This window comes from Myodes glareolus, chromosome 8, assembly GCF_982192425.1.
Source record: "Myodes glareolus chromosome 8, mMyoGla1.1, whole genome shotgun sequence".
In the NCBI taxonomy this organism is placed as follows: Eukaryota; Metazoa; Chordata; class Mammalia; order Rodentia; family Cricetidae; genus Myodes; species Myodes glareolus.
Window position 1 is genome coordinate 70,085,875 of NC_142033.1, and position 25,074 is coordinate 70,110,948.

General features: G+C 48.4%; 1 protein-coding gene across 1 annotated transcript in view; it reads right to left on the reverse strand.

Moving 5' to 3' along the window:
- The window catches only part of Afap1 (actin filament associated protein 1), a 112,024-nt gene extending 98,421 nt beyond the window's left edge, over positions 1–13,603 (reverse strand). Inside the window, exon 1 of the mRNA XM_048414934.3 lies at positions 13,448–13,603. The gene's annotated coding sequence lies outside the window, so the exon portion shown is untranslated. The remainder of the gene's footprint in view (positions 1–13,447) is intronic.
- Between the last annotated feature and the right edge of the window lie 11,471 nt (positions 13,604–25,074).

The following is a 25,074-nucleotide window of genomic DNA, read 5'->3' on the forward strand; positions in this document are numbered from 1 at the left end:
TTCTAGCTGAATGGTTTCACTGTTGAATTTGGAGAGTTCTTTATGTGCTATATATACTAACCCTCTAGCCAATACATTATTTGTAATTTTTTTCTTCCCAGATGTATCTGCCCCTGTAGTCCCTTAACAAGCATGTGCATTTATTTCCCACTTAACGCACAGAAGCCATCACAATGAGCTGCTTCCAGAAGGGTGTCTCTGCATTACAAACTGTGCGGCTGAACTTTGAGCATTCGTTCAGGTGCTTCACACTCTCTGCAGACAGAGGGGCTCGGTGTCAACACTGCAGAAGGAAAGGTCAGCAGTGACCAGTGCACAACTATCTAGTGCACAACTATCTAGTGCACAACTATCTAGAGTGATGTGTGTATTTCACTTCAGCCTGCCTCCAAACACTGGCTACCTCACTGTCAGCCGAGCCTCCACCTGTATGGATGAAAGAGGCCGCTGGGGATCAGGACCTGTCAGATTCCATCCTTCTGTGTCTACTGTGTCGCTTGTTGACCATGGAGCTGACTATGGAAGTTCCTTTAACCACAAGGATACACTGCCTCATTGCTATCAGAATAAATGCCACTTGCCTCAGATGGACTAGAAGCCTGGCAGGGAGAATGACAAGACAGGGTGAGTATAGAAGTCAGCGTCTCAACTGGAACCACATAGAAGCTTCCTGGCGTTCTGTTTAGATAATCAGCAAAGAGAATATAAAATAACCAAATGGTTGTTTGATTTTTAACTTGAGAATTTTTTTTTTCAAGACAGGGTTTCTCTGTAAAACAATCCTGGCTGTCCTGGAACTTACTCTGTAGACCAGGCTGACCTCCAACTCACAGAGATCTGTCTGCCTCTGCCCCCGTTGGATTAAAGGCATGCACCACCACCACCCAGTAGGAAAAAAAAAGTTTTTTTAAAGCATGGGAAGAGATGGTTTTGGAGGAGAGAGAGTGGACTGAGGGACACCTCACAACACCCATCCTCCTCACTACCAACTTCACCTACCTGGGCCATCTCTTTGACAATGTGTAAAAAATCAACAATACCTTGACATAAGCAATGTGCCTTAGACAGGAGAGCTGTAGATAATTTCCCCCAAGAATCTACAGCACAAAAGTGACCCATGGAGCTGGCCCCAGTTACTATAAATACTCAGGCAAAAACTGATGTCATGCATTTCATACAGGGGCTGCACCACGAAGCCTGCAGGGCAAGCAGCAGCCACTAGTGCAGGCCTAATATTTCAGAAAGACTTCTCAGAGCTGGAGAGCCCCAGGCACTGGTACCCCAGCACTGACAGGTGTCTCAACCCCAGTGTCTAGTTATCAGAAGTGCGTTTTTCAGGTCTGTACCTAATGTTTATTTTTTAAAATCCCCTGGATCTGAAATTCCCTTCCAGAAAAAAAAAAAGTTTGCACTTTAGAAGAGAAGAGGGGGAACAGCTCATTCAGTGTGCTTGCCACACAAGCAGGACACAGTTCCATCTCCAGCAACAACATAAAGACTCAGGCGATGGTGCTCTCTTACAATCCCAGCACTTGGGGTAGAGACCAGAGGATCCCTGGGGCTTGGAGGCCAGACAGCCTGGCCAAATCAGTGAGCTCCAGGTTCAATGAGGGACCTTATCTCTGAAAATAAATTGGACGGCTCCTGAGAAACACCCGGGGTTGACCTTTGATCTCCACATGTGCATGTACACATGCACACACACACACAAACACACACACATCCACGAATACATGCACAATAAATAAGTGAAAAAATCTAAGAGAAATTAAACTCAACAGTTATTGTCCATCAGGGCAATACGTCAATTTATAGTACTACTGAGCTCACAGTAGTACTCAGGAGGTGGACAAACTCTGAAATTATAAGACAAACTCAGGTCCTAGTCTAACACGTACTATGAGACCCAACAAATAATTGAATTATCTAATTTTTCCAACTGCAAAATATCAAAGAATAAAACATTTGACCAAGGAATAGGAAACAGGCAGTCACACATTTTGAGAATAAAACAGAACCTGATAAAGGGAATCCATGTGTGCCAATCAAAATTGTGCATGTGTGCATCCTTTGATTTCACACCTAGGACATAGCCATGAAAATCCATGAGAACTAGGAACAACACAGTACAGCTTGTTATCCCAGAAGAGTGGGAATGACCGTTCCAGGATGGTCCAGGGAGACAGCGCAACTCTACAGTAATACTGTGAATGAACACACTCATCTATGAATGCTCAGCTGAATGCAGACGTCTGGATGCATTCGAAAGGAAGCAGCAAGGGTTCAAGAGCAGCCAAGAAAAGGCCCTGAGAATACTGCTGCACTGCTTAGAGTCAAGGCATTCGACACAAGAGTCAATCTTTATCGTAATTACAAAACCTAATACTGCCTCACAAGCAACGCACTAGTCAAGGTCAGGGGAAAGTGCTGTCGAAAGGGGCACTGTTGAGGGCTGTGCTCAGAGGCAGCTCTGACTGGACATCGCAGAGCCATGCTGAAAGACAGTTCTTGAAGGTGTGAACGGTGGTAAAGGAAGAATGGGCAGAAACAGCACACGCCAGGACAGGGACACTGAAAAGCACAAGACACTAAGTGCTTTGGAAAAAAAGTTGATGCTACCGGCTCAATTATGAGTTGATGAGGGTAACTAACTGGGAGTTAACTAACTGGACGCTAACTGGGAGTCTGCACCCAGATTATGAGCCTTGAAGCAGGCTTGAGACTCTACTCGGCACCTTAACAGTGGAAGAGACTGACGGATGCTAGACACACACCACGCACGCACAAATCACGCCACGAATGACTCAACTGTAGATCATCAATGGGAAATGAGAAGACAGGAAGCTGTCTGATGCAGGGAGCCTGGTTTCACTCTGCCATCTGTATAGACAAAAGAATGTAAAGCTGTATCTATTTTTAGGGCACTATCAATATTCTAGAACCCTGTCTATATCCGTCTGCCAGCTGCCAAGCAAACTCTCACACTCAGGGTGGCTGAGCAACAGAAGTCTATTTCACGGCATCTGGAAGCTGAGATAGCCAAGATCTGGCTCCTGGTGAGGCCACTCTTTCCGCCCTGAAGACAGACATCTTCCTCATGTGTCAAGGATGGAGCAGATAATGCTGTCTTGTGTCTCTTGTCATCAGGGAACTGACCTCATCAGAAACCCCTCTCCACCTCATCTAGACCTTGATTAGCAGAGCCCCCACCTGCTAGTGACATCCATCACACTGGTGTTAGGGATTCGGCATTAGCATGGGGATGGGCACAAGGTCCAGTCCCCGCCTTTCAATAATGCCTAAAATAGCAAAACAAAAGGAGGAAAAAAAAAAAGTGCCTGTAAGTGAACAACACACTGATTCTTTTATTATCTGATGACATACAAGAGCCAATCTACGATAAATGTCTATGATAAATGTCTATGCTAAGAAGAGTTAGAATCAGAGATAAATGAGAGTCAGCCCAGCACGGTGGTACACACCCACTACACCCCCATTCGGGAAGCAGAGACAGGAATATCAGGAATAAGGCCAGGTTGGCCTACATAACAAGTTGGAGGCCAACCTGGGCTCTACAAGACCCTGACTCAAACAAAAAAAGAAAGTTAGTCACAAACCCATGTCACTCTCAGTCACATAAGTGCCTTCTCACTGCGTCAGAGTGTCTGTGTTCCTTTTGAAAATGATTGCATTTTCATTTTATGTGTATGACCGTTTTGCCTGTGTAGCAGTTTGAATGAGAAATGCCTCCATCAATAGTCTTGGGCATTTAAACATTTGATCCCCAATTGGTGGCACTGTTTGGGAGCATTAAGGGGAACAGGCTTGCTGGAGGAAGTATGTCATTGAAGGCAGACTTTGAGATCTAAAGTCCCATGCTTCTTCCAGTTCGCATGCGACTTCACACTGCAGTTGAGGTAAGGAAGTGAGCTCTCAGCCTCCTACTCCAGCTGCCATGCCTGCCACTTGCTTCCAGGCTTCCCTACTATTATGGCCTCTTAGCCCTCTGGAAACCTAAACCCAAATAAATGCTTGTTTCTATAGCATTGGTTCTCAACCTGTGAGTCGCGACCCCTTTGGGGTTGCAGGACCCTTTCACAGGGATCACCAATCAGATGTCCTCCCTATCAGATATTTACATTACGATTCATAACAGTGGCAAAAGTACAGCGATGAAGTAGCAATGAAAATAACTTTATGGTTGGGAGTCCCCACAACACGAGGGACTGTATGAAGGGCTGCAAGATTAGGAAGGTTGAGAACCACTGGTCTCTACATTGCCTTGTTCCTGGTGCTTTATCACAGCAATAGAAAAATACCAAAACTGTCTGCATTGTTAGTCTGGGCATCACGTTTGTGTCCGGTACTGGCAGGGGCCAGAAGAGGATTTGAGGTCCCCTAGAAGTAGAGTTACAGATGGTTGTGAGCCACCATCTGCATTCTGGGAACTAAATTCCATCCTCTGCAACAGCAGCAAGTGCTCTTAGCCACTAAGCCATCTCTCCAGCCACACTGAGCACTGTGTTCTGTTTCCAGCATCACTGAATCCCAGGCTGCACACACATCAGGAAGAACCCTTCAGAGCCACAAACTTCACAGAAACCTTTGTACCAACAACAAAGGTCACAGAAGGAGCTGCAAAGAGGAGGTGACCATACTATGGCTACATTAAAAATGTAGACATTTTACATGCAACTTACAAAATAAAATAGCTTTTAAAGAATCTAACTACATCTTTGGAACCAGTATAGTATGCATGCATGTGCCTGTGTGTGTATGTATAACCACGTATCTCAAGGACTATAGGAGTTTCAAAATTTAAAACATAATAATATGGTCAGGTGGTGTTTAATCTCAGCACTTGGGAGGCAGAGGTAGGATCTCTGTGAGTTCAAGGCCAGCCTGGTCACAAAGCAAGTTCCATGACAGCCAGAACTGTTATACAGAGAAACCCTGTCTCGAAAAACAAACAAAAAAAAAAAACAAAACAAAACAAAAAAAAACATAATAAAAAACTTTATACAGGATCTAGAGAAAAAAAGTTGGGAAATTCTTCCTGAAAAGGAATACACACAATGACTCCCTGGGCACAGCGACCTCCCTGTTGTTCCCAGACATCTACAGCAGGTGAGCCCAAGCTTGGCAAGCCCAGTGTTGGACTCTAGTAGAGGTTCCAATGTAGAGGCTAACTGGTTACAACACTGGCCATGGCTGATTAGCTCAGCCTCTAGACCCGTGCTCCCCAGAGGCTGGGGGTGGGACTGAGATTCTCCACCCTCATCCTGCCCTGAAGCTCCTGGCAGGCAGCCCCAAGCCTGAAGCTGTCCTGTCATCTCATGGTTATGCAATCCTATGGCTCCACTAATGCCAAGATCCTTGGATGCTTTGGGCACTGAGACCGAGTATTAGAAGGGAAGCTGTTCCTATCCCCTCCATCGCTCTGAACCAAGAATTGAAACAAGAACCAAGTCTGCATTTCTTACTCCACAGAGCTATCACAAGACTATACTTAAGAGAATGGAGGGCAAAGAAGTAGGGATCAGGAGTTGGGGGCAGGGGGTGACCTAAATCCTCCCCTTCCACAGTCACACCCTCACATGCTCTCCCTCTCTCTCCCTGCTCCCACTTCCTGCTTCTGTCCCTCTCCTCTCTCCCTCTCTCCCTGCTTCTCTCCTCTCCCCTCTCTCCCTCCCCTTCTCTGCTAAAACATTCAAAGTGATGGCCCCTAGGGATCAGAGCTGGGTGGACAAGGGTAGGGTTGACTGCTATGTTTTTGTTTTAAGCTTTGAAGAACTTTTGACTCTTAAAACTGTGTGCTTGTGTAACTGTGTTTAAAATGGGTATTTAATGTTTAAACAAAAATCTGAGACTTGACCGACAAGACGATAGTACTAAGTGTGCATTCCTAAACTTTAGGGAGCCCAGCCACTCTGAAGACATGTGGAAAGTCGTAAATCCTCTCCCAGGAGAAACACACCCACACGCAAAAACATTCACACAGGAGTTCAGGGCATTCCTAAGTCCACCAAACTCGGAATGGATCTTAAAGGTTTGGAGCTTTTTTTACTCTTACTATTTTCTTCTAAAAGAGGTGAGGGTGAGACTCAGGGCATTGTGTACCAGCACTCTACTACTGAGCTACACCCCAGCCCAGATTCCGGTTGATTCTGGTTCTTCATAAAATTCCTTTCAGAGCAGAGCTGTCCTTTACTACACAGGGATGGTGGCGGGCAGGGAATTGGACTTAAATGAGAAACCATCAAAAAAAGGCCATGCTTGGTCTTACACTCACTCGGTGGCCCTCTCAAGTGGCCCCTTGCCCAGAGGGCACACATTGACTCCTCATTAAGGAGACCCAGGCATTATCTTACTGGGCTTCCCTTGCATCTTGAAAGAGTGGTTGTGCCGACCCTTAGAGCGTGACTGACAGCTGAGCTGGCTAGGCTGAGTCCATTCCAGAAAGAAGGGGTCCTCCATCTAACCCTCCAGAAGGCAAGGTCCCAAATTCCCCACCTGGGTGTTTCTTCCACCAACAGACTCTCTCTAAGGACTTCCTGGCAAAACTCTAAGCTCAGCAGGCCACATCAGTTCTCCAAAACAAACCCGAGCTGTACATGGCTGATGTGCCTCTGACACTGTAAACCTCCACAGAAAGTCAGAACAATATGCCTTTGTTTTCGAAACAGGGTTTCTCCCCATGAAACCTGGCCTCAAACTCTCAGTGTAGCCCAGGCAGGCCTGGAACGCAGGACATCCTGCTCTGCCTCCAGGGTAAAAGGGTTTGCTACAGAAGCCTGACAACCTGAGTTTGATCCTCAGATCCTAGCACGGGAAGGGGAAACCTACTCCTGAAGGTTGTCCTCTGGCTTTCCTATTCCAGCACGTGTGCACATGCGCACACACACCACACACACACACTCATATATACAAAAACAACGGAATCTCTGTGTCCCTGACAATTTGTTTAAAGTATTGGTATCTCAGTTTACACGTCTGTGAATGGACAGTAACAAACCAAACTCAAAAGATGCTGCAGTAAGAGGACCAAGTGACTTCGGTGGTCAGAATGACTACCCACCATAAACACCCATGCCCAAACCCCGGAACCTGTGACTGTCACAATACATAACAAACGGACTCTTCCTGGGTGATGTAGGTGGTCAATTTCAACACATCAGCCTTCAGATCAACTTTGGAACTTTCTCTGGGTAGAAGAGCAATGTGCATAAGCGATATCATACATCTTTGACAGGAGGCCACAGTCTGATCTGAGGGTCACATGTGGCAGCAAAGGAAGGAAGAAAGGAAGGCAGGAAGGCAGGAAGGCAGGAAGGAGGAAGGAAGGAAGGAAGGAAGGAAGGAAGGAAGGAAGGAAGGAAGGAAGGAAGGAAGGAAGGAAGAAGGAAGAGCTTTTCAGAGTGAATGATGGTCTAGCTGATGGGGAAATGGGAACCAACACCTACAGCTGTAAGGAACGCTTAATGGCCAATGACACATTAAGCTGGGAAGCAACTCTCTTCTAGAGCTGAGCATCGCTGCCCTGACAGTTTGCTCTCAGGAACAGTGTGAGATGGAGTGTGTGTGTGTTCGTTGATGCGGTTAACTTTGTTGTCAGAGCAGCAATAGGAAACTAATAAGGAGACATCAGCTATGAGGGAACTAGAGTAGCCAGCAGTGTGGCATTCAGTGACTTCCTTAAAGCTAGAGGCAGGGCTGGGGGCTAGGATTTCATGTAATAGCAAAGCACTTGCCTAGCAAACCCAACTTCCTGGGTTCAGTTTCAGTGACACACACACACACACACACACATACATACACACACACACACATGCAAGCACACACACACACCACAAAAGGGAGGGATGGCCACATTCCACCCAAAACAACAAATCTTAGTCTTCCTTACAATCACCAATTTCTGGAATTCTGATTTGCCTAGGACACTACAACCTTTAAGTTTCCCAGAATGCACTGCCTTTCCTTTACCCCGCAAGTCCAGCAATACCAGTGTTCCCGGGAAATTGAAGCATCAACCCCCATAGGAAAGAATGGCTGTGTTCAGCTGGAGTTCAAGCCGGCTCTCCTGCTGGACTGGGCCTGCTTCTTCCTGTCTGAGTCACTGGTCACAGTGCTGAGCCACAGCACTGTGCCTCCCCACAGCACTGTGCCTCCCCACACCACAGAAATTCTGTGTGTCTGTCAATGCCACATCGGACGGTGCATGCTAGCATTCGCATTTTTGAACAGAATTCTTTGAAGCCCACTGCTGAGTTTGTGAGCCTCTCTGTTCTCCTGTTAGAACACTAGAGCAACAAGAGTGTTCATTAGAAGCTGGCGAAGAACTGTGGACAGGCTGACAGCTGGGCCTGAGACACTGTACACCTTTCAGGAAGTCTTAGGGAGAGAATGGCCCAATGTTACAAGAGCTGGACCCAGCCTGACCCTTGCTCCTCACTAGTGGGATACTGAGTTGTAACAAGTGGCTGCTTTCCTGGCCTTGGCCTCTGACTGCCTTGACCTTTGCCTTCCCCAGTCTCCAGTAAGGTCCCTTAGAAGCCAAAACATCAAGAAAGAAATCAGTCATTAAAAGGAGCAGCTTGTAATCCTGGTGGTGGTGGCACTCGGGAGGCAGAGGCAGGTGGATATCTGAGTTCAAGGCCAGCCTGGTCTACAGAGTGAGTTCCAGGACAGCCAGGGCTACACAGGGAAGCCCTGTCTCAAGTAAACAAAAATGAAAACAAAAAGGAATGTGCTTGTGGCTCTGAACTATTACAGAAACCATCAAAAGTTCAGTCTCTCTCTCTCTCTCTCTCTCTCTCTCACACACACACACACACACACACACACAGAGAGAGAGAGAGAGAGATTTGTTTTCATATGAACCATATAAAACTGGAATTCTGACTCGATGATTTCCCCAATTGTCTCTCAAATGGTACTGATCATTCGGAATTTAAAACAGTGAGTGCTAAGGTGAGTTTCCCAACACTGACTGCCCATAGAGAAGCAGAGGAACTGGAGTCTTGATGCAGCATTCTCTGATAACTTTGGCAACACAGTATTTTAAAACTTAAAAAAAAAACAACCTCTATCTTGTAATTGCAGTGGATCTTCCAAATAATCCCCTTGTTTTTGTTTGTTGGTTGCTTGTTTTTAGGGTATTACTATGAGCCAATGCGCTTGCACAGATCAAGGAACCGAAGCTGCGAGAACCTGACTTACAAAGCCTTGTTAGGGCTGAAATCTCACTCAGGTCCCCTCCTGGAGAACTACAGGAAGTTATCCTTAATGCCACTGACATCTACATCCTGTCAGCACACAGGACGGTTCTGGGACAACAGACATGGGAACCTAATGATGGAAGAGGTAACCCAGGAAACCCTGGGTGGTAGAGACAGCACAGACCTAGACAAACAGTCTGAGAAAAGTCACTCGTCCACTGCTATGGATTACAGAGGTATCAAACTCCAGAAAAAGGGGAAGTGACATCATGGCTTAAACCCTCCTGGCAGTCACAGAACTATCCCAGACACTGTGTGGACAGATGGTCCCTAACCAACATGATGTGTTTGGTGAAGGGTGAACACAGGCAAGAGGACCATACTGAAACAGTCCAAATCTAACTCTGTCCGTGTGCAATCTCTCCACAGAGAGCCCTGTCACTCCATCTGGACAGAAATCAACGTGGCTACAGACAAAAAGTACTCATCACAATGAGCCTGAGGGGGCTAGGGTTAAGTTAAATATTAAGGAAGAAAGAAAGAAAGAAAGAAAGAAAGAAAGAAAGAAAGAAAGAAAGAAAGAAAGAAAGAAAGAAAGACAGAAAGAAAGAAAACCGCAGAGAAAATCCAGCAGACTTTAAATAAAGTAGACTTCCCCTGCACAGCAAATCATGTGGAGTACTGAGCAGACAGAAGAAATTCAAATTAAAAGGGGGATACATCCTGAGTAAATGTTGCAGTGAGGAGCATCATCCGTGGACGAAATTGCCATCATTACTTTCAATCCCTGTCATTATCGAAGTAGCAGAGATAACTGTGTCCTTTCTATAGACAGACACCAGGCCAAAAGAAACACTACACACCGAATTCCCACCTCACCACATAGACACACGAGCTAGCACTGAAGGGTTGGTTTCTGCTCCGGAACGTCTCTTCCTAACCCTAAATGTCTGATGACTCTTTTTACATGCACTAAGATCAAATGAGACTTTCAACATTTAGACAGAGTCCAAGGTATCTACTCAGGGTACTCTCGGAGTTCCATTTGCTCCAGAGTCTCCCAGATAAAATCTCAGCTATAAACTGGGACCTGGAAATGCACACAGTTGGCAGGCTTCATGTGACAACAGAGCAGCAGATGCTCTTGAAAACAGATCCACACCCAACGACTTCATTAAGGGAGGAATATGATACAATGAGATGCAAACAAAGCACAGTTATAAAGGGTTTGCAAAGGGCTGGAGTGATGCCCCGGGAATAAGAGTGATACGGGGACTGAGGGCAGCTCATGGTCAACAGTGCTGGCTGCTCCTGCAGGGGTCTGGTTCCCAGCACCTACACCAGGAGGCTCACATCAGCTTGCAATTCCAGATCCAGGGGATCTGACGCCCCTCTTCTGACCTCTGAAAGCATCCCAGCGTGTGCACACACATACACACACACACAGAGAGGAGGTGTAAATCTTCAAGAAGGTCAAAAAATATAATTCAATTTTATTTTTTAAAAAAGTATGCAAGACAACACCTAAAAGTGCAAGCTCCCATCACAGACACTGAGCATTTTTAAAAAATTGTTTTTATTTATTGTTACTTAATGCGTATGGGTGGTTTGCCTCCATGTGTCTGTGTACCACATGCATGCAATACCCATGGAGGCCAGAGACAGTGCTGGATACCCTAGAGCTAGACCATGTGGGTGTAAGAACTCAAACCCAGGTCCTCCGCAAAAGCAGCCAGCACCCCTGACTCTGAGTCTTCTCTTGGCCCTTGCACAGCCTTTGTTTAAAAAAACAAAAAACTGAGACGCAAGGAAGTAACTTGTTCTTTAGACTACATTTTTCAAATATGTCCTGTATTTATACCTTTGCCACAGGCCAACTTCCCTCTGCTATATTTGGTTAAAAGAATGAAGGGTTTAAGGGCCAAGAACGTTCTTAAAAAGTTGTCTAGTTTAAGACCCTCAAAGGTGAGAAGGCTAAAACACAGAGAAGAAACTACCCGGGAACAGACAGTAAATCAACTTCAGGGCCAAAATTAGACTCAATAAACTCCGTTCAAGTACTCTACACCATAAAACACCCCAGTCAGACAGAAAAAAAAATTAAATGGCTTTGGAGAGTCAAGGCTTTGTAGCTTTAAAACAACATGAAAATACCTGGATTTGTGGTATAGACAAAAGGACCTCTCATTTGACCCTACCTCCTGCCTGCTCTGGGCTCAGACTTGGTCTGTGTCTATCAGAGCATTTTTCAAGCTATGACAAGTAACCACTTTTGGCCCAAACTCACAATGTCCCTTTAATTCACAGGGTAGGTCCTGAAGGACAGGACTAATTCAGGAGGTCTCTGGGAGAAAGTACTGAGAGGCAAAGGCTGGCCAGAGCTGAGGACCCAGAGATGAGCTGGTGGAAGGGCAGAGACTAAGTGTGGATCTTACAAGAGGCCACGATGGCTCAGTTTTCTTTGCATCCCTGCTATTAGACATGGGCTATCTTTTAGAACAAATTGCATGTTGCTTATTGAAACTCCTTGCTTCAACTGCTGCCTGCCCTCTCCTCCACAGAAAACCACTATCCTGACTTCAACACACACACACACACCAACACCACCAACACCAACACCACCACCATCATCCCTGAGATATGAAAAGTGGATTTTAAATGATTGATCGGTAATTAATGAATGGCTTCCACTTTAGTTAGTAACTGAGGAGAGCCCAGCCTGAGGGGCAGCATCATCAGGTCCCCTCCCTAGACCTCACCCCAGGGCTGCCTTCATAAATCTGATCTCCACTGTAACTGCTTTGGCTTGGTTCCCTGGGTGTGGATTTTCTTGATTCAAACGAACTCTGCAGCCCGCCAAGTTCTTGGGAGAGTTTTCTCCACTTGCCAGGCGCTGGCTGGGAGCTACAAAGACAACTCTGGCTTTCCAGATTTTTTTTTTCAACGGAAGAAATCAAGAAACAGAGGGCAAAAAGGCTCCACTCCCTCCAATCAGCACGGCTCCTGGGTAAGAAACTCCATGGCTGAACTGCGGCTCCCAGCACAGTGACAGCCCCACGCTCCCCAAGGACCCGCAGGGTGAGGGGCCACGGATCGTGGGCAGGCTACTCCGGGAGCACGCGCAGCGTGTTCCTTCCTCCCCTCCCTCGCCCCCCTCTCCACTGGGCAAGAACAATACCAATACATTAAAGAACCGGTGGCAGTGGTCCTCTTCAGGCCAATTGCGCCCAACACGCACTTGGCTCATACCATCGACACACCAGTGTCAAATGTGCACCCAAAGCGGGGGCTGGGACTGGGTGGGCAAAGCCTGGGTTGACAAGCCATGGGACACAGGAAAGACCCACACACACTAGCGGGGGGGGATCAGAATCCCACGCGTGCATGTCCACGCTGTCACCCTCAGTAACACACGAACTCAGTCGTATCAATACAGGACAGAAACAGCCTTTCCACCCGTGAGCTTCCACACACACTAAGTCCACGCACCCACCACACAGGGGACTAGGGAGGAAAGGCCTCACACAAGGATTTCTCCCAAGTCCCTCTCAGTGACAGTCAACCAGTTACAGATAAGAGGAAGGGCCAAAAGAGCCCACTCGTAGAACCTAGAGGCGCAGAGCCCTGGTGCCACCCGGCAACGAGACAATGCCAGGGCGCACGGACTCGCGAATGCTCGGATCCAGCTGCGTTGGTCCCTTCGGGGTCCCGTCCCTCCGAAGCACAAGGCAGCAGCCACAATCCCTGCAGCGCTTCGGTTTGACCCGCTTCGGTCGACTGTCGAGCCAGGGACCATAGTCCAGCCTAGCGACTGCCCCCGAAAGTCCAAAGACGTGGTCTGCCCTTTGGGTATCCGATGCCAGGATCTATGCCCAATCCCTGGAAAACCACCCCTGCCCGCCGACTCCCTCCAACCTTGTCTGAGGATCGTGCAGCGCCTCGGGGACCCTACCTAGCCTTGGGGACTCTGTCCTGTCCAGGGACCCTACTTAGCCCCGGAGACCCTATCTAGTACTGTATAGGGACCCTGCTCTGTCCGGGGAGATTCTGCCCTGTCAGGAGTCCCTGGTCAGCCCTGTCTAGCACCCTGAAGAACCTCGGGGACCCTATCCTGCCCAGTCCTATCTGGGGACCCTGCCCGGCCTGGATACCCTGCCTGAGGACCTTGCCGGAGGACATCCTGGGACACCTGGTCCCTTTTGGGTTCAAAGCCGCCGCCGCCTCACCTCAGGATCTAGTGGCTCGTGCACTCAGGGCGGCCGAGAGGAGCGCAGCCCGCGGAGAGCCAGCTGCCTCAACAATGGAGCCCGGGGCGGGGCCCTGCGCTGCTCAGTGATCGCCTCCCTGTCGGGGCCCGGCGCAGAGACAGCCGGTGTGAGCTGTGGCCGGAGGAATCTGCGCAAGCGCGCCAGGCCCCGCCCTTCGCCAGAGTCCCGCCCCCCCGTAGGCTCAAGAACCCGCCCTCTAGCCAATGGAGAGGGAACTACGCAGGGGGGGCGGGACCTGGAGGAACAAAGAGAGGTTGGGCGGGGCCGCGGGTCGAGGCCAGCGTCCGGGACCAGCGTCTGGGACCCTTCGCTGACCTGATTTCGCCGCTGGGCTCAGCGCCCACGTGGACGCAACTCAGCTGCGTCCAGTGCTCATCCCAAACCTAGAATTCTGATTTCTAAAGCTGAGAGCCAGAGACCGGCCTGTTTGACAGAAAAGGAAACAGGCTCAAGGAGCAAGATCTCTTGTCATCCGTATTTCGATCCTCAAAGTCTTGTGCGTCTTCTAATCACTCAGCAAACATTTCCAAGCGTGTCGGTATCACTAAGAGCGGAAGGAAAGTGAATTTGGGCCCTCCCTTTAGGAGTTGTGCCAAACAGGTCCGTTTCTCTGTCGCACTTTAAGAACCCAATGTTAATTTCGTTCCTTTCCTTCAGAGCTTTGGGTTTTGCAGTCTCGCCAGGCATGACCCCTCCTCACCTACCATTCCCATTTATCCACGTCTTTCAAAATCCGCGCATGCCTTAGAGGATTCTTCTGGAAAGTATCCCTGCAGCATCTCGGGTTCCCCTCTATCTCACAACCTGCCTCCCCTCCCCTCCAGGATTTCCCCTCTGCCCCACAGGGCAGGGCTACCAGGGCTGGAGCCAGCATCCTTCTCTTGGTATGAATACACTGACCAGGAACCCATTCCACACACATAGTCACTGCAGGATCCAATCCAGCCAGCGGTAACCTCTACTAGATACCAGTTGGACTGCACAAAAATCACAAACTGATTACTACAAAACAGCTCCTGCAGACAGTTCAGTCTGCCACACCTTGGGGAGCTGCCTCTCAGCACACAGGAGTCCAGACAGAGCCTCAGTCCTCTTGTCTACTCCGCCAATCAACAGGTGATCTGCTTACCCAGTCACTGTGGCCTCTTGATCCAGTCCATTCTGAGAGAAGAGAAATTATCCTCAGTCATGGGTTTGATTAGTGTGGTGGTAGGTGCTAATTATCAACTTGTTGTGACGACCTGTGAAGGGTTATTTCATCTCTGGGTGTACCTGTACAAAGAAATTCCCTAGATTTGATTAAGGTGGGAAGACTGGCACTAAATGTGGGTAGCACCACTCACTGGGCCTGGTCACCGTTTGTATAAAGGAGCTGTCTGAGCTCAGGTATGATGTGACCAGATTCCTCGGGAAAAATAACTAAGACACTCGGGGACATCCTCCTGCAATAAGGGTCTGGACTGGGACAGAGCAGCAAAGTGCTGAATTGTCATGCTCAAGACTGGGAGCAGCTATGTTTGGGAAAATGGGGGAGTTTGAATAAAAGGAGTCAAGGAAGAGACGGGGGAGGGGTCGGAAGGGTTAGAGAGGGCAGAGTGGCAAAGAGTACAGTCGAGGTGGCTGTGATGGCCTGGAATGTTTTAAGAGCGGGAATTTCTACAGCCAGCCAACCCAGTCTGTGCTACCCTATCGTCCTGGCATCAAGAGGTGTCCTGTCCTCCAGTAGCTTCAGGCCTGCCTTGTGTGAGCAGACGGGAGTTCAGGGAGGGTTTGAGGGGGGGAGGGGGTGACTGGTTCAGGCTGGAGCCAAGAAAGGGCTGGCTGCAATGGAGTCCTCCAGAACGTCACACACTATTTCGTCTGAAGTTCAAGCAGTGCAACCCAAGTTTTATAATAGTTTATCTAAGGTGACAGATGGGGTTGACATCTGCATAGATTTCTGGACATCTTACTCCACAGCAATAAGATGTAGATGTGGACAGTGCCTCAGGCTCCAGACAAAAGTGCAGATATTTCCTTCGAGAGTGTATTCCAGCTCATGCAAAATGCCTTTACTTACTTCTTTTATGCCCTGTGCACTGACTCTGCTCTGTGCTCTACTGAGGGTGGAGAGCACTAATCTTTGTCCTGGCTCTGGGATCAGGTCACCTCTTTCTCCTTCATGCTCAGGCTACCTCCTTCACAACCGAGTGAGGGACAAGAAGGCCTCTGAGGCCCCTTCCACACATGTGCCTTGGCTTCGCTGAGGATCACTATGCCTTCAGTTAAACTCTCCATCCTTCCTCTGTTAAGTTCTTCATCCTTCCAAGCACACATTTGGCCAAGGTTGACCTGGCATTAGTGGGTGAGCTCCATATGCTTCTTGACCGACACACAAACCCTTGTGCTAACTCGTAGTTTACTTATGGCTGCTCCAACACCACCCACCCCCAACGACGGCCACCACATGCACCTGTCTGTGTTGCTGACTTTGACCCTGTGTGGAAGGTAGACAAGAGGGCCAGAACAGAGGGCAGGGCTTAGAGCCCCCGGGTTCCAGCTGAATTCCGTAACTCCCTTACAACCTCCAACAGCTCAACATCCTCCTGCATCAGCCTCTTGTATGCTGGGTCTAGCCAACACAATTTCTCTTTCTTTCTTTCTTTCTTTCTTCCTTCCTTTTTTTTTTGTGTGTGTGTGTGTTTGAAACAGATTCTCATGTGTACCTAACTGACTTTGAACTCTGTATTTATCAGGGATAAGCCTGAACTCCCAATCTTTCTGCCTTAGCCTCCCAAGAGCCAAGATTACAGGTGATAGAGGTGTGAGCTGAGCCACTGTGCCCAGCTTAGGTTTTTGAAGATAGCTTTGTCAGTTCTGATTCTTTCCAGATTCCAATGCAAATTGTCTTTCTCTAATTACATTTCACATGACACAACCCCAAATCCAACAGGACTCCTGAGAACACTAGCAAACTCATGACATCATGCTTCAGTGTTCCCGGGAACAATGCAACAGATGGCTGTTTGTCTAATTCAAGCAATATGTGTGTGCTGTGCTCATTTATACAATTCCATGTTTTAGAGTTTAAGGATTCCTCCAGGGGCTAGAGGGATGGCTCAGTGGTTAAGAATGCTTACTGTTCTAACAAAGGATCAGAGTTCAGAGTTCAGTTGCGGCATTTTACAAACACCTGTAACTCCAGCTGGGTGCTTCTCAACCTTTCTAATGCTAAAACTTTAATACAGTTCCTCATGTTGTGAGACCCCAACCATAAAGTTATTTCATTGTTACTTCATAACTGTAATTTTTGCTACTGTTATGGATCTTAATGTAAATATCTAAACCTCAGGATTTCTGATATGTGATCCCTAAGGGGTTGGGGTCGAGACCCACAGATTGAGAACCACTGCTCCAGCTCCAAGTGCTCCAATGCCCCCTTCTGGACTCCATGAGTACCTGCACAGGTGCACACATAAAAGCTTTCATAGCTAATACAACAGTCTATAGAGACGTTTATGAGATATATCTGACTTGTAATCCAAACACTGAGGAAGCTGAAGCAGGAGGATTCCCAGTACTCACTAGTCAGCTGGCCTCATCTAATCAGTGAGTCCCAGGATACCGAGAGACTGTGTCTCTACAACAACAGAAACAAAGGCAAGGCTGCAGAATGAGGAGAGAGTGGTTAAGAACACCAGCTATTCACTCTTGCAGAGGACCCAGGTTTGGTTACCAGCCCCCACAAAGCTACTCATAACCATCTGTAACTCCAGTGCCGTGTGATCAATGCCTCTTCTGACCTCCACAGGCATGCACACGCTGCACAGACAGACATGCAAATAAAACATTGACACTAATAAAGGTAAATAAATCACTCTTTAAAAAATTAAATAATGACATCCAAAGTTGACATCTGGCCTCCACATATGCACAACAACACCCACACTCACACGTGTGCATGGATACACACAACATGTCACTTTGAGGGGCTTCAGCTCAGGAAGGAAAGCAGGAGGCCTTTGTCATTCTTGAAGCCTGGTTCAGCCATGGGTGCCCAGTGACACACCAGCCTCCCCACTCCATTGGTCAGAGGTGTCCTTGTGCTGGGAACAGGCTTCCCAATTGGGACTGGACCAGGCAGCCCAACTCAGTCCTTGAACAGAACAGGAGAGCAGATTTCCCCGACCCAGAATTTTATTTGCTTTGGGAGGACAAGCCTAGCTTCTGGAAGAAGTCACAACTGATGCAATTTGCCTAAACAGAGTGAACGTGATCTGTGGACTTTTTTCACCTCTGAAGAGGCATCCAGGAAACCTGAAAGGTCAGAAGGGCTGACCCAAGCTGGGAGCAGGGCTGACCCATAGCAGCTCTCAGAGACCAACACATGGGGATGGGAGTACTACCCGAGAGGCTCAGAGGGAAGGCAGGGTCAGTGGCTTTGGAAGGAGGCAGGGAAGGATGAGGCTGGGGTCAAGACCATGAGGCCATCTACCCAATAGAGGCATGGCTGTAAGAAGCCTCAGAGATGCTTGTTGTCCTCTGGGACTGGGGTCAACTCAGGTCTTATAAAAATCACATGACAACGCAAGCTCAGGACTCCATGGCAGGGTTACCTGGAAGGAATGTCATTGGCCACCCAGAACATAGACACCACCCTCATTAGGCGTGTCCATCTGTCCCTATAACAGCAGTCCAGAATCCAGCCTCACCCAGTTCACCTATGATAGGAAGTGAGGGCTCCTTCTCATGCACCCTGGAAGATGTGGCATTGCAGAACACGTTCAGCTTTTCCTCGCTTGCTACACAGGCAAATGAGGATTTTCTTCTATCCTCTTCTTCCTCTTTCTTCTATCTAGGTAACATAAAGATCCAGCAGCCATGGGCCAGCCTAAAGGGTCCCACAGGACCAACTCTGCTCAGGAAGGGACAGGCATCTCTCCCACACATTCAGCTAGGTACCCCTGGGTGCGTGCATGGTGCCTTTCTCAGGTCGCTGTAAGGACCCCATTTCCCCTGAGAGGGAATGAGAAGGAGGCAAGGCACATGGCATGGCAGGCTACGCCAGGCCACATCCTAGTCCTGGAGACACAGACTTTACGTGAACTAACAGGCAGGCTCACTGAGTTCTACCCAGATGGGACTTGGGTCCAGCTTTGAGGTAAGGATGGGTGGCCATCTTTGAAGACTGTTCTGTACTAAAACAGTTAGGCCACATCCTCCAGCTCAGTGGTTCTGGCTTGGTGCTGAACATGGAGATGTGTCTTTGTTTGATTTCTATGTTTATGGTAAAACCCCATGGCTCAAAGCAACTTTGGAAGGAAAGGGCTTATTGATTTGTATATCCTGATCACAGTCCATCACTGAGGGAGTCAGGGCAGGAACAAACAGAAACTTGGAGGTAGGAACTGAAACACAGACCATGGAGGAAGGTGCTTACTGGTTTGCTCCTCAGGGCTTATTTAGTTAATGTTTTTATGTACTCCTGGGCCACCCATCCAGGGGTGGCACCACCCACAGGGAGGGCCCTCCTGTGTCAATCAGTAATCAAGAAAATGCCCAATAGGCTTGCCTACGTGCCAATTGTATGGAGGCATTTTCTCAGTTTGAGATTTCCTCTTTCCAGAATGACTCTACCTTGTGTCAAGTTGCCAGAAATCTATCCAGCACATGGTGGGTTGGCACCCAGAAAATGAACAAGCAGCCCCTGTCTACAGTGGGTGCATCGGGACCCTGGTTCATCCTCCACCTCAGTGTGTCTTTTCCCTGCTGGCTTAACAGCAGTGGGCTCTGTAAGGAGCACAGGCAGGCCAAACACTCAGGATGGCCCCCGGCTTGTGGTTTGGCTCTCCTAGCTTCTCCAGTTCTGTATCCTTGCCTACTGCACTCCTCCTTTCCTGACCACCCTCCCTCCACCAAGGCCTCTGCCATTCGTGGCTGCTGGCTAGATAACCCTTGCTCTTGGGGCTTTCTGTCATCCGAGGGAATGTCTGCCTAGGTGGACAGATCTCTATGTTGAATAACACATCATTGCACTGAGTCACCTGGGAGTCGTCTCTGCAGATAGCTCAGGGGCCATCCTAAGTCCCATCTCTCTTGGGAAGGACAGGAGGTCCCAAGGCAGAGCATAGTGCCTACAGGGGTGCTGGGTATGTGGTAGGGCTTTAGAAGCGTCTGGGCTGTTCTGTCCAGAGGAGTCAGGTTTGCACAGAGGACAGGTGGACAGTCATCCCACAGCAGAGAACTGGGGAACTAGCTCTTGTAGACCAGACTGGCCTGGAATCTCAAAGATCTGCCTGCTTCTGCCTCCGCCTCCTGAGTGCTGGGATTAAAGGCGTGCACCACCACAGCCGGCCAAACTGGGCTACTTCTAATGAGAACCCACACCAACAGCCACTGAAAACCCCAGTGGGAAAGAGAACTCATACTATCTCAGCTGTGGATGAATCATGCTCTCCATATCTCTGACTCTCTCCCCATCTTGGACCCAGATTGCCTGAGCTTCCAGAAGCCCCTCTTTGTGGGAGTCATGTGATCAGCTCTATCCAATGAGATGTGACTAGAGACACCAAGAGCCTGCTTCCCGGACTGGCTGTGGACTTCCCATGTTCTCTTCCTGTCCTGGTGGTGTCCAAAGCTCTGTGCTAAGATTTAAGAATCTTGCCATGGGCAGCTGCCCTGGGTAGAGGAGCAGAAAGGAGACTACGCAGGCTCTGATGTTTCATCTACCCTGGGGATTCCCAACATAGGTCCTGGTTAGTGCCAATTGAAAAGGTTGGTGCTAGGCAGACTTGGCCTCGGGCCTTAGGTATGACAGGATGACATTGTGAAATGTATATTTTGCTTTGTCTGTTTCCTTGGAATCTTGGCTTTTGGTTTTTTGAGACAAGGTTTTTCTGTGTAACATCTCTGACTGTCCTGGAACTCGCTCTGTAGACCAAGCCAGCCTTGAACTCACAGAGATTCTCCTGCCTCTGCCTCCTAAGTACTGGGATTAAAGGCATGAGCCATCACTACCCTTTTTTTTTGCTGCTGTTCTTGTTTGTTTGTTTGTTTGTTTGCTTGTTTGCTTTTTAAGGCTTATGAGTAGGACTGGTGGCTGAGGGCTACTGGCCAGCTTCAGCACAGGGTTAGTCGCTGGAGAAAAGCAAGGGAGGGTAAAAGGCTCAGGACTGCTAACCCACTCCCAGGGAGCAGAGTGGCAGCCATGTGTTGTTGCTCATGGCTATGATGCAATCAGCTGTGTGTAGGTAGCAAAGCCACAAAACCAAAAAGGACCAGGTGTGGAAGCTGCCAACCAGTCAAGCCCAAAGAAGTATTCAGAGGTAGCACGCCTTGGCCTGTGCCTCTCCTCAGCTGTGCCCTGACCTGGACAAGGTCCCTGACAGTGCACCAGCGACACAAATGAGTTCCCGAGTCCGTGGCACTTCCCCAGTGAAAGACTTAAAGGGTCATGGGGAGGGAGAGGTTATAGGAAGCCAGCCTGGGAGAAAGAAGCAAGGAAAGCCACCTGGAGTTGCCACTGGTATGGGACAGAGCCCTCAGCTCATGGAACAGTGTTGGAACTAAATTGGATCAGGGTTGCCCAATAAATCTCCTGCAGGACTTGGAAGGCTGGTGGATTTTTGCTAGTGGGGAAGAAGCCCTCTGTGCTTTCTGGTGGGCAGAGATCATGGGATTATAGTCTGCCAACTGTTGCAGGGAAAAAATATGCTTTTGTTTTGCCTTTGAGGGGAAGAAGGGTCTCACATAATCCAGGCTGGCCTTGAACTTTTTTCTGATCTCGCTGCCTGGCATTACTAGCATGTAGCATCATGTCTGGATGATGAGGTTCTTGGGATTCAGGGACCCAGAGTTCAGATGGCAGATGTCACCATTGCTAAAGGATGAGGGCCTCATCACATATCCTCACATCTGGAACAGACAGTACACTATGGATCCTGTCAAAGAACCAGCTGTGCAAATACTTATGTCTAAATGGGAATGACAGGAGCCCTGACCTAGTGAGGACAGTGGCACTGGGGCTGCCCAGGCACAAGCCACGTGTGACTACTTAGCTTCACACAGATTGCCATTTAAAATTAAGCCACAGTGGTCATATTTCATATTGATAAGTGGCAGGGCAGATATCATGACTCTAGAATGCTCCCATCATCACATAGAGGAATGGGGGTCATGCTGGTCTAGCACCACCACTCTTCGTGATGGTTTGGAGTAGGCACAGGATATGGTTGAGTGCCAACCTGGTCATAAAACATCCTAGGACAGTCGTTATGTGTGTCCGGCTAGTGATGCGCAAGTCCGCGCCTGCGGTCTTGGAGCTAGATAAAGGGATAATCAATCAGTGAACTGATGAAGCACCTCCAGGGGTGCGGGAGTTCCAAAAAGTGCTTGTGCTGCAAAAATAAGGGCCTATGTTTCATCCCAGCACCCAAAACAAACATTTAAAACAAAACAAACAAAAAAAAACCAGAAACGGCAGTATTGCTATAATTCCAGCACTAGGACAGCACTAGGAGGCAGAGACAAGAAGACCCAGTGCTCACTAGCAAGTCACTGTAGCCTAAGCAGTGAGCTCCAGGTCCTGGTGAGAGATTCTGTCTCAAAAAACAAGGCGGAGAACTCAGGCTCAGTACTGTAAACCTGGTCAGAAGCTCTTGTCTAGGGAGGTCGTAGGCCCTGTGAGAACCTACTGCTGTTGCTTTGTGAAACGGGCATGGCGTCGGGCTGCCTTCTAAATAGCCATGTTAATAATAACCACAGATTAATGCTGCTCTCAGCCTGCATCAGAGAAGCTCTTCTTTGTAGTGGGCTACCGTTAGGGCTGAGACTCAGTATTGGCTGAAGTACTAAGAGTAAGTGACTGTCGATTGCTCAGCTATACACAGGACATCAATGTGACCTCCTCGAAGGCTCTGGGAACGTTGTGGGGGAAAGAGCAGAAAGAGTGTAAAGGTCAGGATGGGAGGAGTGCTAAGAAATGCTGTCTTCTGGGCATGTAGTGCCTGCTGCACCCACAGGCTCATGGCAGCGCTGGCTGTGTAATATTTACAGAAGTCTGAGCCCATCACCATTCCAGCATGGATGGGGAGGTATTCTTTTGCCCTACCTCTCCCTGAGTAGCTAGAGGCAATTAATGGTTGCTGCAGGGGTGTGTGTGTGTGTGTGTGTGTGTGTGTGTGTGTGTGTGTGTGTGATAGAGAGAGAGAGGGAGAGAGAGAGAGATTTCTCAGTGGTGTAACCATTGGCAAGTTGCTCTCACTCAAGTAAATTCTCATCCCCCACACACATTCCCATCTCTACAGAGAGCAATGCAAACAACACTAATTAAATGTGGTAGAGCACACACACACACACACAGAGAGAGAGAGAGAGAGAGAGAGAGAGAGAGAGAGAGAGATAAAGTAGAACCAGAAAGGTGGTTCCACCGGTAAGAGCACTTGCTTCTGAGCCCAGTGACCTAAGGTCAATCCCAGGGACACCCCCATGTTTGAAGGAGACAACTCCCCCAAGTTGTCCTTTGATGTCCATGCATGCACTTAGCATGTGCACCTCCCACAGCACAGAAATTTATATTAATTTTTTAAATTTATTTTCAAATTTAAATTAATTTTAATTTATTAACAATTATATTTGTTATTAACATTAATAATGTTAATTAGATTAGAATTATAATAAAAAGTTATGAAGGTCAGCAAGGGACTTAGTGGTGGACAGTTGAGATTTGGCAGGAAGGGGAGGACATGAGAGGGAAACACATTATATAAATGTGCATATGTGTGTGTGCGTGCGCGCATGCACGCATAACTGAGGAATAATAAATACAATTCTTAAAAATAATAAGATAGAGAGCAACCAAGGAAAACTCCCAACATCAACCTCTGGTCTCCACAACCAGAGGTTATACTTGTACATTCACACACACACGCACACACACACACACACACACACACACACACACACACACGACTGTGGTACACACAGAAGGGTACAAGGAAGGTACTTGAGGAATCTGGGAATCTGGGGCAGGATGGAGGAGCCATTTCTAAGAGGAGCTGGGAAAGAAGAGCAGGGCTTCCCTGGGAGAGAAACCAGTGTGCAAGACACAGTCATGCTACCCAGAAAGTGCAGGGTGAGCAGAATGTGTTGTGACATTCAGCTGCCCAGTAGGGGCAGGAATGCCCAGGGACACTGAGGCTGGAGCCAGGGCTCAAGGCTGCTAGCCATTTGGCACTACTAGATTGCTGTTCAAAGGTTTTGCTCTTGGTTGTGGGGTGACAATAGGGCACTTGGAAAAAGAGTGGTGAGTGTTGTATGGACCACAATTCCTAAGACAGAAAGGCATGCACCTGCACCCGGGGGTCCTTGGCTCGTCCAGAAACAGCGGTGCCCAAGGAGAGACACAGACAGTACTTGGAAGGTGGAATTGCCAAGACTCACTGAGGAAACAATGTGGTGATACTTTGTTTATGCTATAACAAATGAAACTTGCCTGAGTGTAGAGCCTGCCACTAGTTAGCCATAGAGGCCGGACAGTGGTGGCACACACCTTTAATCCCAGCACTTGGGAGGCAAAGGCAGGTAGATCTCTGTAAGTTCAAGGCCACCTTGGGCTACAATAGATGGATCCAGTCTCAGAGAAACAGAACCAGGTGGTGGTGGTTCACACGCTTAATTCTAATACTTGGGAATCACGTGCCTTTAATTCCAACACTTGGGAGGTGGAGACAGGAGTGATATGGCTGGACGGAGAGAGGAATATAAGGCAGGGAGAAGACAGGAGCTCAGGATTCAGTCTGAGGACTTGTAGAGACCCCATTTGGTCTGAGGATTTCCTAGAGGTTCTTAACTAGTTCTTAACTTGTGGCTGGCTGCTCTGCTTCTCTGATCTTTCAGCTTTCACCCGCTGCTATCTGACTCCAGGTTTTTATTATTAAAACCAATTAGAATTCGCGCTGTGAATGTACCAGCTTCTTGCTTGAGTAGCAGTAGACCCTGGTGCTGCTTAACATAGCAAGCATGGAGTGCATGCCAAGTAGACTTCGGGGGGTGGGGGGACACCGAGATCATCACAATTGTCAGTTATTGGTATAAGATTAGAGAGTGTGACCCACTTACCCCAGGGTACCGTCAGTTCTCCTAAAAACCCCTGCTGACCTTTTCTTTCCTTCCAGCCTTTTCCCTCAGGCCCGTACTCAGCCATTTCCAAACATCAAAGCTTTCAGAATATATGACGCCGTTCACAGCCTCAGCATCCTACAGTGCTGTTCTGTCTGCCTGGGATACCTTTCCCTGTTATGCTGCTGAGACCCTCCATCTTTCAAGCCTGATCCCCGGCACCTTCTCTAAAAAGCATGGCCTGACCTCAGGGAGCACATTGGGGGCCCCTTTGGACCTTTACCATGGGACAGCAGTTAGCACCTCATCCTGCCTAGGGTAGGCAGATGCCCCTGTTAGCACGATGTTAGCTCCCCAGGCTGACCAAGCCAGAGCTCCAGCCCTCATGGCCACCTCTGGATGGGACAGGAGTCCCTCCCAGGTGACCTGTCCTGCTCCATGAACACACCCCCTGCCCATGCCTCTGAAACCAAGCATGCTTGAACACA